The following is a 16,719-nucleotide window of genomic DNA, read 5'->3' as shown; positions in this document are numbered from 1 at the left end:
ACTATCCTTTATCTATGGAAAATATTTTTTATGATATCTCGTGTACCAGATAACCCCAATATTTTATTTTTTTAATTTAGTTATTTTACCATCGCTTTCATATATTTAAAAAATAATATGATTTAAAATTATTTTATATAAAATTTAAATATCTACATTTTATGTTCGAACTTTTTTGTGACTTTCTACATTTACGAGATATTTTCAATAAACTGATTTTTGGAGTAGTTGTTAATCATATCAATTCTATTCTAACTATAAATCCTTTAAATGTATGATAAAATCAACTTATTCAGAACAGTGATTTAAGTCGTTATTGTATGGATCTTTTAACACGCTTTTATTAGTTTCACCTGTATGTTGGTAAGTGACTTTGGGCCACGATTTTTCTTTACTTTGAGCGAGCAGATTTAATTTAAATTTTGAGATTGACTACAATGAAATAGTTCGATCAAAATATCTAATTATATTCGCCAGGAGTCATCAATTTCCTTTTGTATCTTTTGCATAAGAGTAAGAACGATATAGCTACTGGGCTAACTACATAAGCATTCAGCACCACATTTATTAACTTGAGACGCAACCATCAACACATCTAGAGGGATCAAAATAGCAAATTGAACTAAAAAGCAAAAAATAGAATACAGTTTAGAAACGCGCTTTTAGAGTTAGTTATACTAAAAAGTAAAAAATAATTCTTAACCTAAAAATAAAATAACTGATGACTATAACATTTTTAAACCAACTCTGTCTTTAGGAATGAAACTAGAAAAAAATTATAAGAAGTGGCATCGAGTCCTAAATTTCAATATCACCAATTTTAGAGATTTAGGTTAATGGAATATCGACATAATGAGTAATATTCAATAAGACCCAAAATAGGAATCAGGCCCAGATCTATTGATCAGGAGCTAGAAGCTTAACTAGTTAAGCTATCCTAGAGATACGTAGCGCATTTATATTTCAGTCACCTACATAAGAGACTCACCAAGAAACCCGGTTTATCTTACCCTAAAGTCATTTTGAGCTTATTAAGAAAATGGGTAAATGAATGGATAATGGAAAATAATTTGTACAGTCCCTGGACAGGCGCATTCTCTTGTGTACAAAATTATTCTATTAAAATTATATATTATTCTAATAAAATTCGTTTTATATTCTAAATCAGACTATTTATTTTTATTTTGAAATGTCGCCACCTATTAAGAATCCCGTTGAATACAATGGGTTAGTGCTTTTAAATATTTATGGATGAACTGATTGAAAAATTTGACTGTATAGTAAAAGAGAATAGTAGATTCACAATTTCCTGATTATCTGAAGAATTTCCTGTTATAACTAGATGTGCTTTTTTGAAAATTGTTACAATGGTTATCTAATCAGATGACAATCTTCTTCAATGATTGAGTACTAAAGTTGGTCTCATGATATGATAAGTGCCTTAATATTAAAATGACTTATATCGGGAAGTAAAGTATTTTTGGAAAATATTTACTTGCTTTTGTGTCAAAAAGATAGACTTACAATAAAACTAAATACAATTAACAATACATTATATTACAATAAATTCATTATATAAAGCATTTTAATAAATAAAATATATCTAAGGTAACATTTTAACTACTTTGGCAATACTTTTCTTTTAGTTATTTTGCTCTTTTTGTGAGATTTCATTATAGTTCCTAGTCTTTTCATAAGCATTGTAGTATGTCTTTCTGTTTTTTCAACAAAGTTGGTTGTTTCCAAAATAATATCAATCTAAAACAAAAAATATGTTCTTGTGACGTGAAGTATTTTCAACTGAAAATAATTAATACTTGTTTCATGAATTTTGGGGTATAATAAATTATGTACCTCCTAATTGTATAGTGTAAAAAAATGTGTTCTCTAATATGAATTCAAATTAGTATTGTGTATACCTAATAAAACTAAATTAGATTGTATTTAAAGACATTTCCTCAAATTAAAGAAGAATCAAACATACATTATATCATAAGAAATTCAATTCAGTTTTATGTTTCTAAATGTTCTTGATTTCAGGTCTCTTCTATTTCAAAATTAGTTTTCTTTAATAATTTTTAAAAAATAGATAAAAATTGACGTTTCCACTAATTTTAAATCTTTATCAAAATATGATATGGACACTGACAATTTGCATATATATATATATATTTTGATAAAGGCTTAAAATTTGTTAAAACCTCAATTTTTATTTTAAAAATTATTATAAAAAAAACTAACCTAAAATCAAGAACATTTAGAAACCTATCAAGAGGTCCAAGAGATAAAAAATTTAAAAAAATCAATTATTAGTTAAAAGTTTCAATCTTGTTTTATTCAGATCAAATACAAATTCAAAAATTAAATCAAAACATCAAATCATGGAAAAAAATTATAAAAATAGATGTTAAATACAATGAGTTGTCAAGAATGAGATGTTTTTAATCAATCAGCTGTTGATTATTGCTGTATAGTATTCAACAATTATTAATAGTTAAATTTTAATGGTAATAATTCATATTGATGATTACTGCTGTCATCAAAAGCTCACACTGAAAGGTGAATCATTTTGATAATGTTTTTCATGAAGGGTTTCAAATGAAATTCCGGCTGTCATATAGTGTAAAAAAAATATAATACTTTGGCATAGGATCAAACAGGAGTGTTATTATGTTCGCTAAAATAAAATAATGAATATTTACCTGTTTGCTATATTCATTTAATCTTAATGTTTTTTGGTGTTTCAAGAAAATGAATTTTATTCCAAATATTAGACCAGTCAAAATCAAAATACATAAACAAATCATGTGATTTGTTTGGATGTGCCTGAATCTAAATAACATCCCAACGATTATACATGGTTAGATAGTGGTAAGGGTATATCTTGACAAAACTCAGGAACTACCCTACAAAGTTTCTTGAATATTAACAAAACATTGGAATTTTCACAAATCACATCTTTTATTAAATTAAATCAAAAAAGTTATTTGTGTTTACTACGTATGAACAGGTTAGGTTTACAATTATAAATAAGAATGACGTAAAATTCTCAAATAGAGATTTGTTCGTGTCTTCTACACTCTAGCTAATTATAAAGCGTAGAGAAAATATTTAAAATATCATAATAATGTCAACCTTCTATTTTTTTCAATATATATATCATTGTGTCTTTCTTATAATTTAACATTGGCTTAAAATATAAAATTCAAACGCCACTTTTTACTCTCTATTTAGTGGGTATGTGCAATTCTTTGTCCTTCAAGAATCAATTTATCGTTGATTGTTGAAAATTACCAAAAATATTTTTACTAGATTTTTATGATTTTATTACAGACGAAGTATCTATAAAAAATTATTGTTTATTATCCATTGCTAAAATTAAAATACAATGAGGGACAAGGATCACCTATTCAACCCTAAAGTTTGTTTTTTACCTTGCCCATATTATACTTTATTCCTTCTCTTTTTGATGTGAGAGTTCACGCAACGTCTCTGTCACATGGGATTTCCGCCTACATATTCTATTCACTTATTGTACATGGTATTTTGAAGTCGCGAATTGTGATGGTTATTCACAGGTTCATTCTTAATCTCACCAATTATTTATTAGCTAATGTGATTTTTTAGTGATACTCTTCAAATTTAATCGCATCACATATTGAAGATATAGGTAAGTTTTTAGTAAATATATTAATATACATATCAGCTAAGTTCCATGGACGTACTTAGTATACGAAATTTACGTCTTTCGTTAATGTTACTGATATATGTTGCCAAAACTTTGCAGCTTGATATTATTTTCTAATTTTGATGTATATTATAAAAATGTTGAGTTATTTTAAAATGGTAATATCTATTTTTATCTTTTTATGGAAGTAATGAAGGTTTGATTATTAGATTTTGACACAAATACAATGGCGTGTTGTGGGGTAGGCATATTACATTTTTTTTGTTTACTATATTCTTTATTGAAATTTATCTTAATTTGACAACAATTTATATATTTATATATATATATATATATATATATATATATATATATATATATATATATATATAATATATATTTTCGATCATTGCTTGCTATAATTAACGAACTGAAAATATATATTACGTTTTCCTATAAACAAATTTTATCTTTTTGATTGATTTAAAAGTAAGAAATGCAGTGTATTACGTTGCTGCAATGTTACTGTTTACACATAACCGTAAACCGCTAAAAAAGGCAACCATTTGTTTCGATCTGAACTTTGGCAAACAATTCTTGTTGGATTTGACTTTGCTTGAAAAACAGATAAAGTTTATTGCTATCTTAGCGTTAAATGCGTTATTTTAAACACAGTACCTTTGCCAATATTAATAGTTAGTCAACACCAATACACTATTGGGCACGGTCTTAAATACCATAGACCGTGCTATTGAGCATTGGTCAACTTATGTCTAATATGACGGAAACAAATGATCATGTATTATCTTTTTGATACTATACCCTATTTTTAAACTAGGAAGACCATTTTAGGAAGTCTGAATCACACCACTAGAAATCACTAAAAAAGTTATTAGATTGAAAGCTATGACATAAAATTTTAGTCATACTAAAATTATACAGTCTAGAAATGATGAACCACACACTAAATAATAATAGACCTAATAGACACAAATTAAAAACAAAAAATACAAAGAATTGTAAAATTAAATCTATTAAGAATTTCAGGGTCGTTGACTACATATTTTGTAAGGAGGTTCATAAGAGTTATCAAATTTGAAGGCACATGAAGTTATGAAAAGTTTAGTATTTGTTGGTTAAACAAATTTTAAAATAATGATGAGATCTGCGTCGTTTCTGATCATTATTCAGAGACAAGAGGATGTTTATATAGTAGTAGCAGTATAGAAAGAATGTCTACTTATATGTGATACAGTTTAGCAGAATCATGTATTTGTCATCATTTCTTCTTTATAGCAATATTAGGTTCCTTTAGTGGAATAGAAAATTTCAAAATAGTTCTTCGAATGATGTTGCAGGTTGAGGACTCAAAATAGAACTATCCATGAGTTTTCTAAAATGCCAAAGTTTTGATTTTTTATTTAATTTTTATGAAGGCTGTTTGACAAACTATATAACATGAACAAATAAGAACATTGTTGAATAAAAGGATAAAGAAAAATTCATTTAAAGAAACTAGTATAAACACATATAAGTCAAAAACTATGCAAACAAGATACCTTTTCAAATTATTAGATGTCAGCCAAAAGATAAAATACATATACACATATTCTACACAAAGAGATAGTTTTCCTGTTAAGATACATCTATCAGTGAATGAATACTTCTAAACTTTTCCAATATTAACAAAAACATGAACAGTAAAAACTGTTGGAATTATTCTAATTATTACCATCAAGTACTAGTCCAGTCAGAGGATTTTGACTTATAAACATTAAAAAAATGGTTACATTGAGCCCCGAGATTGGCCACATTTGTAAGGTTATTAACTGTATCATTCAGTTTTATGCATATTATTTCGCTGATGGGTTTTTTTTGCATATTTATGTTCTTATAGCCAGAGCTATTTTATCTTTTTTGTTCTTATTATGTTCTTGACAATCATATTCATGCTGGTATATTCTGGATTTCAAGTACTGTTCAGTCATACTATTATTTGTAAAAAATAAATATTGTATAGTATACCAGAACTATTAATTATTACATTGCCTATTATTTGTTAACACTAAATAACTTTATATAAAGTTATAAATAATATTTAGGTTTCTAAATGTTTTTGTAATTAATAATTATTCACTGAGAATCTGCCTCATTATCATAACTAGAAAAAGAATCGATTATTGGTTCCATAAGATCATCCACAATCCTATCTAACTTGAATATTTCATCTTCTTCTTCATTTTCGTATTTCTTTACTCTTTCTATTTGTGGGTTGAATTAATAAACACTGTCTCTTACATCCCTAATTTATTTACACACCACCCACTATTTATAATAATTCACTTATAAATATAATTTAAATAATTTCTGTGATTACATTTACTAATTCGTTCTTTTCACTACGACAATTTATTTATAATTAACTAACTGAGTTTACACAAATCATTTATACACATAAATAAAATTCTACAAAGTTCTAGAACAAAAAGAAACACAAGAAATAAATAAATAGTCTCCTAGAATTTATTTAAAAGAAATACTGTAAATAAACAGCCTTCTCTAATAAAAAGTTTATCAAAAGCATGTCCGCCATTTATAAAAACAGATTAAAGGCGCCGCGCGAATTCACCGAATTTTAAAATTTCATTGTAGCTGAGCAGGGCCGGCCTAAGGACCCATTTTGCGAGCTTGTTCGTGACAATATCTTTTTCTTATGTAGATATTGTTGGAACCCTTTTCTTCCCTATGGCTGTGGTAAGATACATTGCTCATTACAATTACAGCACTGTCTGAATAATAGAATGCAGTAGATATCCTTAATTGTAAATTTAAATGAACCACGAAAAAATATTAGTTCTGTCACTTACCATCGAGGGCACTGGCAACCTCTGATAGGCTACAGATAAAAGACAAGTTCATATAAAACAATAATTTTATTACCAAAAGATTGGTACACTTACGGTTACTTTTCGACATAATCGCCGAAGAGATTGAGACATTTGTCATATCTGTGGACAAGCCTAACCGTTCAGTTAAATTAGAGTACAAAACAGACCTTGAAACTCCTGGAAATTCCGTACACAAAGCAGTAATGATGAATCTGCAGTTTTCTTTAACCATTCTGTCAACTTGTTAAACCAGGTAATCTAAAACGACAGATTTGCAACCTTGGCACGCTTCATCATGCACATCATTACGGCCATCTTCAAACTTTCGACACCATTCACGCACAACACCATCACTCATAAAGTTTTCCCCATACACACGACTCATTCTCCGATGGATTTCTGCAGCACAATTACACTTCGCTATTCACATTTGGCGGGAGCATCAATAATGGCGGTCATGTTTACGTGGCTGCAGCACAACGCCGACTGACGACTTAATGTCAACAATGGCGGAGTGTGTAGTGCGAGAGCTTCGCAGAGCACATGTCCGCTTTCTTCTGCCCGCTTAGCGTCTGCATGGAGCCATCGGAGGTTGAAAAAAAACAGCCCTCGTAAAAATGTTATCCATATATAGAGCTTGTTCATAGTTTGAATATGTATCGTATAATTTCAGTGCTATTTCTGTTTGATCTTACGTAAATGTCAATGAATCAAATATTATGTAAAATAAAAGTAGAAGTACAGTCAACACACAAACCATCGCTGGTCCTTGAGTAAGGAAAAGAAATTTTTTGCCAAATCAAAGAGGTAGCCATCTAGCCTCCGTGCAAATCAGAAGTAACTGTTATGAACCTAAATGTATGAGTAGCGGCATTTCAAAATAATAGAGATGAGATTAAAAACGTTGTATTGCAATATATCTGTTATATTATCTAAATTTTGTATAGGTTATCAATTATTATTAAAGTATGAAAAAAAAATTGATAACTATGTTTACAAATAGATATGGGTGATTATTTTGTACAAGATATTAAGTATTTACATATTTTATTAGAATTCATAACTTTTCTTTTTGAAACATTGTTATAATTATAATATTGAACATTACATGATCCTGAGATATTTAGATGTTGGCTAGCACAATAAATTCAAGGATAATTAGATGTGATTTAATGATTAAAAAATTGGATAAAAACCAAGGTTGATCTATATTCAATATAGTCAGTTTACCATGTCAAAATGCTTGGCAACTGGATCTTTTTTTAATCGGTATTATACTGAACTTGTTTAGGGCAGATGTATACAATGTTATAAATATTCTTTACTTGGTGATCAATGATAGATAAGAAAATTTCTTCCAAAGCAAAATTTGTTATTTCCAATTAAATTCTTGTACTATATAGCACCAAGTTTCTTGAATGCATTTTTTGAAACTGTGCTTGAAAATTATTTGCAAGCTGGGCCGTTATTTTCGGAGTCATTCTTCTTGCCATCAGTTCAGTTTCATCAATGATTCAAATGTGAGGTGGAAGTTGAAAGATAGAGTGAAAACAGTTTGGTAGATGTCGTACGCTTATAACTATTGGGTGGTCGGTGAAAATGGTTTTAATTCCATATGCTTGTAAGGGTGGAAAATACAGTTTGAGTATTCTGTAATTCCTAAACGAGTTTATTTTACTATGTAACTGACAATGAGGTCAGTTTTATTGTAGACTAATCTATTACCAGGTTGCCATTATTTAGTGAACAATATTTTGTAAATAATAAATCGTCATTAACAATTGAATCGCTTTTGTTTATCTTTATCAATTGTAATCAACTTATGATACTTCTTGGCAATCCGCTCAGCAAAGAAAATACACAAATTAAAAAAAGGGAGGTGTTTCAATTAAAAAAAAACTGATAATCTCATTCACTATGTATTATAATTAGTAATTAATTTATTTATCTAATAATGAATGTAAAGGATAATGCACTACCTAATGTTATGAATTCTGAATATATTATATAAATCTTTGTTATCCGTATTGTATAAATATTTGTATTTTGTCTTCCTTACTGTGATCTATGTTGATAACTGCATTAGATAAATATTAATTAATTATCATTCACAATGTTTTTAATTACATATTCATCAATATTCTGTTCAATAACTCGATAATAGTATGAGATGGTGGTATGTTTAATAAGGAAGTCTAGAATAAAGTCCATTTTAACAACTTCAAGTGGATTTATACAGGCGAATAAAGCTATAAATAATTTTTATACGAATGCTGCTACTTAAGTTTTGAGATATGGTAACACTGATATGAATAAGTCTAATCTGACATAGAACGTGTTGTCATGAAGAAAGTACCAAGTACCTTCGCTTTATTGCACTAGCACGTTAAATTTTAAATAAGGCGCGGCGTCCGTACAATCTAGTTAGTACATACAATACAAATTTGAATATTTAAACTGACAGATTTAAAAGTATTCTCAGGATTATTTTTTCCTGAGTAGATGGCACTGGACCTAGTCAAAAGAGTCAGAAAAATATTTGATATGTTAGTGCTTTGTTGTTTGTGCCTTTTCATTTGATTTTATAATATTACGAGTTATCGATTAGTTTATCTCCTATTCTTAATTTTTCTATTTTTCTATTTGGTGTTGGTTGGATTGCTATGTAAGATTTGCCCTTTAACGCTTAGTAAGTAAGCTTGTTAACAACTTCGCCTCAAGAATTTTGTGCATATTAGATACCGGTGGTTTTTCTTTAATAAGTCCAAATACTGTAGCTTCTTTTGCTAAATAGTCAACTCTTTCATTATGCGATATTCCTGCATGTGTCTTAATCCTTGTGAAAATGAATCTGTTTCCCTATGGCGATTGCTTTCAGATTGAGCTCCAGAATTCCTGAAGATCTTAAAGCTCTTTTCCTGTAAATTTAATAAAGTGATTTTCTGTTTTAAACATGATATTTATTATTTTATAGTCATTAGGTCTGCAGTATTTGTAGGCAATAAACCATCTAGATAAAAAGTATTTTTATATATTTTTGAGTGCAAAAAACAGCACAAACTACTTTTCCATGAATGTTTGATCCATCTGTAAATGTATACTGATATTATTTCCATTTTGTATTCACTTTTATGTTTATTGTGTATTGATCAGATAATATGAGACATTCTACGAATATTCGTAACTTTTTTTCCCAAAATATTATTGTTAATACCAAGGTTTGTTACTATACTGATTTTTTCATTAATACTTGCATGTTTGGCTCTTGAAGACAGATCTATCACTTAATAATTGTCTTTTTAAATGTAATGGAGTGCTTGGCAAGTATCCTATACTTAGCTTAAGACATTTATTCTTCAATTGATCAACTTTTCTCAAATGTATACGCGCAGCATTAGTGTAAAATAATGACACATAATCTATGATTTATCGTATACGAAAGTTGCTACTTAAATTTTGAGATATGGCAACACTGATGTGAATATGTCAAATCTGAAACTGCCATCATAATGATCATTTTTAATGATCAACGTACCTCATAACGTGTTGTCATAAGAATGCTATTTGAGTTGTTTACAGGATATTGAGACAATTGGTCAATTATATGGCGAACATTTTCGTGCGATAACTTTCGCCGTAGGTTAAACCAACAGCAGTGTGTCTATCAACATGCTTCGATTGTTGGTGATGAAGAACCATCTCGAGCCACCGTATTTTCCTATTTTTCCTAAATCAATCGTAGTCGAACTTCGCTACAAGATTAATTTCGTGAAGTTCGTCCAAACTCCAAAACATCCATGCTCTGCGTAAACTGATATTGCTATTACATGAACATTCGGCTGTCAAAAAGATTTGTTTGCATTGGATACCTCATAATTTGACAAACGCTCGAAAAAACTCGTGTCTATTGGTGCAAAGAAATGCTGGAAATATTCAATCATGGATCTATGCATATGTACCCGAAACCAAACAACAATCGACTGTATGGGCTTTTCAAGACGAGACAAATCCAACATAAGTTGTTCGCGCACGAAGCACTTCGAAGCAAATGGTTGCCTGTTTTTTTTTTCGGAATAACTGGACATTTCGCCACCGTTCCATTAGAGCAACGTAGAAGGATCAATTCTAAATGGTACACTAGCATTTGTTTGCCATAAGTGTTGGAAAAAATTAGGGAAACCAATTGCAGAAAACGAATCATTCTCCACCACGACAATGCGAGCTTTGACGCACATCAGTTCAAACAAAAACGTCTTTGAACAGTCAAAACATCGAATTGATGAGTCATCCTCCGTATATTCCTTGTTTGGCACCCATTCTCAACTAATTTTTCTATGTTTTCTCATCTAATTCTCTAGCTAATATGTCCATCAGACTCCAAAAGCAAGGGATAAGCAGGTATAATTATTGATAGTGATACAGTGGCCACTTTTTTTTGTTTGCTTTAATTAGCTTTGTTATTTTCAATTTTAAACTGCCCACAAAATAATAAATAAGGTTTGAGGTTAGGAAATTGTTTACTTTTATATTTGAAATTTTGATTAGTGGCCACCATGATGCAGTGGGAAGAGAAATGCATAATATCAAATAATATGCAATATTCGTCTATGTAATATTTTGATTTTTCGAGGAATTGCATGCACCATGTCAAGTGGCCTTAAATCTTTTGTTGTTGTGCCATCTATTAGTGAAATTGCAATGTTTGATTTAAAAATTCTATAAGTAAGTTTAAAGTGAGTACAGAAAAAATTAATGTCACTGTTCTAAAAGCATGCATTTTTTTAAATTAACAGAATTTTGGAATAAAACTAATTAGAAATTATGATTATATTAAGCACCCCAAGCTTTTAGAAAAGTGACATTTATTTTCTCTACAATTATTTTTTTCTTTCATTAAAAGTCATTTTTTTATTGTTTACTTAATTATAAAAGCGTGTTTTTTAATTTATTCTCAAACTATCATTTATTTCAAGATTAAATATTGAAATTTATGTATTAACATCGATTTTAATTGTTTAATATGCTTATAATTATAAGGAATTGATTAATTGAACTAAAATAAAATAAAAACTGAGCATTTATGTAAACATGTATTCACTATTAATTAATTAACTATAATAAAACTAATTTTAATACCTACATAAAATACATCAACATACAATTTTTGAGGTGATAGATTTTATTGTCATAGGTTTGTTCCGACCTGCTAATCTGGACCGTTCTTGGAATGGTTATTGAAAGCGTTTAAATGATATTTTCGCGCAATCTTCGGTTATGAACAGTTCACGTATCTAACATCAGCCGAGTATCGAAAGAATATTCTGGTAACTATTCACAAACGATGCCTAGTCGGTTGGAACACAAAATAGAATCGTTCCTATAACGGTAGCTGCCCTGTTAAAACACGTAAAGTTTGTTCAAACCTGCTAATCTAGGCCGTTCTTGGAATGATTATTGAAAGCGTTTAAATGATATGTTCGCGCGATCTCCGGTTATGAACGGTTCTTGTATCTAATATTAGCCAAATATCGAAAGGATAGTCCTGGTAATAGTTCACAAACGATGCCTAGTCGGTTGAAACACAAAACAGAATTGTTCAGGTAACTGTCCTGTTGGCAGACGCAAAGTTTGTTCCATCCTACTAATCTAGACCGTTCTTAGAACTGTTTTTGGAAGCTTATTGAAATGATATTTTCTGTACAATCACAAAGTTGGTTGGAACACAAAACAGAATCGTTCATACATATGTCGAAAACATAAACTCTATTGCGTAGAATCGTCACTATATCGAGGAAGGTTTTTTGGTGGGTTGGTAATTAAAAAAATTGATGATTTCCAATCCGAGTCCGTTCAGGCGTTCTACCCAACCGATTTGTTTAATTTTTTTTTCAATGAAAGGTATTGATGCACAGATCAGCCATCAACCATTGGATTTCATCTAATTTTCGCCATTCTCAAGTTATACTCAAATGCGATTTCCCCCTGTACATTACTTATGGGAGTTTTTCATATACACACGTTCTATCCTCAATATCCCAGGTTCTATTCAAGAGAGAGACTTCGTTTTGGTTTAAGAACACCTGCTGAAACACCTTCTTTCTTTTGAGTTTTTGAACATTTAAATCGGTTGATTTGGAGAGGAGCTAGGCGCGGACATTCAATGTCCAATTATGGATTTTTGTAGGTTTTTGGCAATTTTTCTACATTCAGAGATCTGTATCTCAGGTTCTAATATAGCTACATGATTTCTGATACTTATTAATGGATTCGATGCGAGCGAAGCCGCGGGTAAAAGCTAGTGAGTAGTGAAACACTGTGTACGTGTGTACTTTGCACCATCATTTACGACCTAAAATTTTTGACAGCTCGTTCCCGTATCAGCTTGACTGACCACAAGCGTTCAAGGCAGCTGTAAACTGCGTCAACAAGTGATATAATCGAAAAAGTTTACCAAATGGTACTCAACTGCCGTCGGATTAAGGTTAGAGAGATGGAAGATACATTTGCTGATCGCCATAGCTAAAATTCACGAATTGGGTGATCACCCACCTTATTCACCAGATTTGGTCCCTAATAACTTGTTCCTATTTTTTAACATTGAAGCTCCACTTGGAGGGGAGAGGTTTTCATCAAATGAAGATGATATTGCATATATAAACGCTTATTTTGAAGAGACTAAGTGTATAGACTTAGAAGAGACCATGTTGAAAAATAAAAACGAAAACGATTATGAAAAACAATTGTTTCTTTGCTATAGAGAAAAATTTTCAGAAATGCAAAGTATTATTAATTACGTAATGTTCTGATTTCGATGAGATTGAAAAGTATGTATGGTAACCTGGTCATTCTGTAAAGCTATATGGCCTGTCCTTTGTAAAAAAGGATAATATCTGTAGAAGTAACGAGAAACCGCAGTTGTGGATCAGTCGGGTAGTTTCAGCGCTTAAGTCAGGATTAAAATATATTTTTTTAAATATTTTATTGCGAGAGTGAGAAATTTTAATAACTATGTATAAAACATTTTAAAAATATTCTATTTCTACAATTGTTTATTACAGCAAGGTAATAGAAAAAATAACATAAACATCTCGAGCTGTAACGGGTTCACCATTCTAGTGGCTACATCGTTCCGCTCAAACTCCAAAACATTGCATCCGGTCGATAAACTCTACTTATTGATACTTAATTAAGTCCAACAAACCTTATTTTAAAGATATATTGGTTTTTTTCTATCAAGTAGGAACTTACTTCAGAAGCTCACTGTATAAAAAAAGATTTCTTGTTACTCAATACTCTAAAATTGTCGCTGAATGTTTGAATAAACGTGAAAATATTTTTACAGCATATCATCATCGTTGTAAATAAACACATTTTCTATGTAGGTATATCGTACATTGTTTATTATAATTTTATTCTGCTTCAACGAAGTATATTTACAAGATCAAATCTCAAAATATTCCAGAGTGCCTTTTTGCCATAACCTTAATCCGTTTTTTTGATGTATAATTCTTTTTGCTTCAATATGCATCCTTGAAATCCGCATGGCGACGGCCCTGAAAATAGAAATGCCCCAGATCTGCCAGTACATATTTGCAAATTCATGTAAATGCCAAAAATTCTATACATAGTAAGATAGGTTTTGTTTTCAAATTAATTCAATAAATTTTGAACATTTATCCTTGAAAATCCTGTTTCGAATTTTTTAATTAAAATAAAAGACTACTCGATCGAAGTACCTGGCAACACTGGAAACGGGTCGAGGCCAAATCATCGCCTAACCGAAGCGAGGAAACTAGCCAGTTTTTTCTTGATCGTTTCTCGTCGTACAAGATCGGGTATTTATCGTTGATGGTTTTTAGCAAGCAACGCTGCCACGTAATTATGGATCAATAAGTTAAAACAAGTTTGTGGTGCCGCAAAATACATGTATTAACGCCAAATTTTTAAAAAAATTGTGATATTAAGTATTCTCATTTGTATTGTGTGATATAAACACTAACTCTCTATCTGTGAACGTAAAAGTGCATTCGATAACAGACTTGCGTGTTTCTGAAACATTTTGATGCCTCTCGTTAGCACAAGTTTCGCTGGTTGGTCTCCTGGCGTCCATATTTGTGTGTAAGTTTATTTTTATAATTATGTATAAATAGCAGCTGTTGCTATTATAACTGTATAATCTTTTAGTTTTAATCCCATTTATAATTCTGTATCTATGGGATTGTAACATATTCGATATTGTGCATTGTTTTAAATAATGCCTTCTTTGATTCATGATTTCGTTATTACGTAGGTAGTAGTTATTTACCTATGAAAGTAACATGAGATATCGTTTACTGAAAAATTTATTAAAATTTACGTTTTGATTATAAATTTAGAAACCAGTTTCTTGTTTATTATAATTCTCATATGCAGCCGAAATAATTCATTTTCAATAGAAAATCTGCTGCTACTATTGTTGTAAGCCATTTAATTAATAGGAACATACTTTAAATATTATAAATATCAGAAAAATACATCTAATACAAATAGAAACAAATTTCTACTTACTTCATGTATTTCTTACTATCGGTATTTTTGCTTCCTAAATGATATTGGCAGTATTAATACGGGTTGTACTCCCAAAAGTCTCATTTCCCCAAGTTTGCAAAGATAAATTTGTTATGGCTGTGCAAGTTTCAATAAACTATGCTTATCCACTAATTAATACACTATAATCTTTATTTTTCATTCAGTTATGTGCTGCCTGTTTCATTAACTGTTGACATTTATTCTCATTCAGCTCAATATAACAAATCTTAAGTCTATTTTTGTGTAGGTAAATTGTATCTATTTATTTTATCTAACAAAAGCAATACTTACTTAATAGGTACAAAAATGCATTTAAATGAGCATTTTAAACGATTCAGTGAAGACAATTGATATTTAATATACTAAGATAGCGAATAAATTTTCTGTTTTTAGTAATACAAAAATTGTTAAATTAAATGATCAAAGCGAAAAAATATTGGTCCATACCTCTCGATCTTTCAGTAAGGCGTTCATTCAACCATTCTCTTATCAGTAAAGTTGAATGTAATAAATATCCATCATATTAAAAATACATTTTGTATTTTCGCTTCAAGGGCAGTTCATCTAATTTAGGTATTAAAAAAATCCTATTTGAAATCCTTTCAAATGAGGTGGTTACATAGCACATCCAGTACTTCAGATAAAAACAGTTCATTTGTGATTACTTCACCAGGAAATAAACGGACTCTATTTCTCTCATATTTCATAATATCTCTTTTGTTACTTAGTACCTACTAATACATTTTCAAATAAATGTGTTGCAACAAAAAATAAGGAGGCAGTTGAAATCAGATAATTTGGTACAAAAATAAATCTCACTGGTATTATTTTGCTAAACTACACACGTTGACACAATTATGGAAAGAATTTTGTAAATGTTAATGTTCCCAGCATTATTATAATCATTTCTTTCATGTGCTTTTTTGATCTAGTTATTTGATTTTCAATAAGACAATGTACATGTACATCACCGCCTTATTTAGAACGTATACAATTCACATCTATTATGAGAAATTTAGTAAACGAAATGGCTTCATTTTCTCCAATTGTATTTGTAGTTTTTCAACTTTATATCCAATTTCCTACTTTTATATTAATACATTACGTTTTATCTGCAATTAGAATTTAATAGTGTAACTGTGCCCTTTAATTGTGGCCGTCTTTGTAAAGTAGGTTAATGTTATATGTCATGGAATAACCTTTTGTTTGATAGAACCTAACCCATCAATATAATCTGACACACATATTTTCCTACATTTTATTAAATTTATTACATATTTATAACCATAGCATTTGTTTGTAATGTCACATGGGCACAAATTAGAGAGGTTTATTATATTTAATAAATATATAATGGTTGGCATAAAAATAGAGTATTAAACACAAAGTTAGTTTTTGGAATTTTGCTTATTTCTCTAGAGTTGCAGTCAAAACAAATATCTAGCTTAGCGAGTTTTTTGTTTCATCCACATTCTACATAGTTACATAATGATTCTTTTATATATTTTGGCCAGTATTATAAAGTTATTGTAATCAAAACATGAAAATTATAATGTATTTTTAATATAATAAAATGTATCGATTTTAATTTCTATG

At 29.7% G+C, this 16,719-nt stretch overlaps 1 protein-coding gene and 2 long non-coding RNA genes across 6 annotated transcripts in view; 1 reads left to right on the top strand and 2 right to left on the bottom strand.

The window, feature by feature from the left end:
• Positions 1-1,540: 1,540 nt before the first annotated feature.
• LOC130900867 (uncharacterized) lies at positions 1,541-3,014 on the bottom strand. Its single transcript, XR_009060228.1, has 2 exons — positions 2,703-3,014; positions 1,541-1,758 (listed from the first exon to the last, which is right to left on the bottom strand). It is a non-coding gene; the product is annotated as an uncharacterized LOC130900867 (long non-coding RNA).
• A 486-nt stretch (positions 3,015-3,500) lies between these two features.
• Positions 3,501-16,719, top strand: part of LOC130900865 (protein Gawky) — a 39,895-nt gene continuing 26,676 nt past the window's right edge. For 2 of the 4 annotated variants that reach the window (XM_057811782.1, XM_057811781.1), the window contains exon 1: positions 3,501-3,670. The gene's annotated coding sequence lies outside the window, so the exon portion shown is untranslated. Of the gene's footprint in view, positions 3,671-14,388; positions 14,674-16,719 lie in introns of those variants that run through there. The other 2 variants (XM_057811783.1, XM_057811780.1) reach the window with 1 other exon arrangement.
• LOC130900866 (uncharacterized) lies at positions 11,601-15,315 on the bottom strand. The gene is made up of 2 exons (XR_009060227.1): positions 15,103-15,315; positions 11,601-14,108 (listed from the first exon to the last, which is right to left on the bottom strand). It is a non-coding gene; the product is annotated as an uncharacterized LOC130900866 (long non-coding RNA).

The sequence above is a fragment of the Diorhabda carinulata genome, chromosome X (genome assembly GCF_026250575.1).
Source record: "Diorhabda carinulata isolate Delta chromosome X, icDioCari1.1, whole genome shotgun sequence".
Lineage (NCBI taxonomy): Eukaryota > Metazoa > Arthropoda > Insecta > Coleoptera > Chrysomelidae > Diorhabda > Diorhabda carinulata.
This window is presented reverse-complemented; position numbering and strand designations above follow the sequence as displayed.